Source organism: Chrysochloris asiatica, unplaced genomic scaffold (genome assembly GCF_000296735.1).
Source record: "Chrysochloris asiatica unplaced genomic scaffold, ChrAsi1.0 scaffold00030, whole genome shotgun sequence".
NCBI lineage: Eukaryota > Metazoa > Chordata > Mammalia > Afrosoricida > Chrysochloridae > Chrysochloris > Chrysochloris asiatica.
Genome location: NW_006408548.1, coordinates 4,725,712 through 4,727,854, shown reverse-complemented (window position 1 = coordinate 4,727,854; position 2,143 = coordinate 4,725,712).

The window sequence follows — 2,143 nt, the reverse complement described above, 5'->3', positions numbered from 1 at the left end:
GGATTTTGTTGAGAATTTTTGCATCTATGTTCATGAGAGATATTAGTCTATAATTTTTTTCTTCCTTAGTTACGTCCTTACCTGGTTTTGGTATGAGGGTTATGCTTGCTTCATAAAATGTATTAGGAAGTTTTCCATCCTTTGTATATATTCTGGAATAATTTGAGTAGAATTGGTGACAGCTCTTCCATGAATGTTTGGTAGATCTCCCCACTGAAGCCATCAGGATATGGACTTTTTTTGGTTGGGAGTCTTTTGATACCCTGATCAGTTTCTTCTTTTGTTAATGGGTCTGTTCAGGTTTTCTACTTCACTGTGTGTAAGTTTAGGTTGCTCGTGTTTATCTAAAAATATATCCATCTCTTCAAATTTGTTGGAGTACAACTTTTCATAGTATTCTGGTTATTATCCTTTTGATTTCCTTTGGTTCCATTGTGACATCGCCATGTGGTTTCTAATGCATGTTGTTTGTGTCTTCTGCCTCTTTTCTTTTGTTAGGTTTGCCAGTGGTCTGTCAATTTTGTTAATCCTTTCAAAGAACCAGCTTCTTGTCATGTTGATTCTTTCTATAGTTTTTTTATTTTCTATCTCATTTCTTTCTGCTCTAAATCTTTATTATTTCTTTTCTTTTGGTGCCTGTAAGTTCCCTCTTTTGGTGTGTTTCTAATTGTTGTAGATGCTGTGTTAATGTGTTAATTTTGGTTCTTCTTTTTGGATGTGTGCGTACTGAACAGGCTTTTTAGGAGAGGTAAGATAGGCAAAAAAGAAAAAAGGCCAAAGTTCAATCTTGAGTTTCATCTTAAGGATCAATGATAACATTTTGAATTTCTCACTTCAAGGCAAGTAGCTGAAAAAGCAGTGTTTTAAGTCCCCATATTTTGATATATTGTTGGTTTCTGTGTGTGTTGATTATAGATTTAAGTGTCCAATCTATTTTTTTGGGTCTCGTTTTTACATTCAGGAGGACTCTTTCTCTCCCTGTTTTACCCTGGAAGAGACAGCAATTGCAGTCATACAACCAAGCTACAATCGCACCCTATAAAAAACCCACCATCAGGGCAAGAGTCATTACCAGGAGTACTGGTGTGGTGCTGTGGACTAATGCGTCAAACTGCAAAGTCATTTGAACTTCAAGGTCAGTGGTTCAGGCTTACCAGCTGCTCCTAGGAAACCCTAGACAGGGTCGCTATTGGTCAGAATTGACTCAACGGCGCTTAACAACAATAAACAGAGCAGTGAAAAGAGAAGCCCAGGAGGCAATCAGAAAGCATAACAACACACCAACATACATTCATCAAATTACTGAAAATACAACAGCACCACAATGTCTAAAAGCAACAGAAAATTTCTGCCCGTGTCCAGAAATAAGATAGATGAAACAAATGAGCTGCAGGTAGACCTAGAATTCCACTGGAAGTGGGGCAAGCTTTCGAACTGCCTGATAAGGAATTCAGGAGGTTGATACTAGGTGCATCCAAATGCTCCACAGGAAGGGGGGTGTTGAGAAAATAAGGAAAGTACTACAGGAACCATCAAATAAGATAGTAATAGCACTGGATACAATTCAAACCCTGCAAAAAGAGGTCCAAATGATTAATAATATCAGAATTAGAAAATATACTGAAAGGGCAAAGGAGAAGAATTGAAGGGATGGAAACTAGAATCAGTGAGGTTGGAGACAAATCTCAATGCTGCTCAGACATAAGAGCAAGCAGGAAAAAATCTGAAGTCTGATTCATGTAGGACAACATGAAGAATAACAACCTAAGGGCTATTGGCCACCACTCATCTGTCAGTTTATTGTACTGTGGTGGCTTGTGAGTTGCTGTGATTCTGAAAACTATGCCACCAGTATTTTAAATACCAGCAGGGTCACCCACGGTGGACAGGTTTCAGTGAACTTCCAGATGAGGACTAACTAGGAAGGAGTGATGAACTACTTCCGAATATTTAGTCACTGGAAACCTTATGAGTAGCAGAGAAACACTGTCAGATACAGTTCCAGAAAATGAGCCCCTCAGGTTGGAAGGCGCTCAAAATGCGACTGGGGGAAAAGCTGCCTCCTCAAAGTAGAGTTAACTATGATGACATTAATGGAGTAAAGCCCATGGGAGAATAGCCCACAGGACCTTCATTTGCTGAT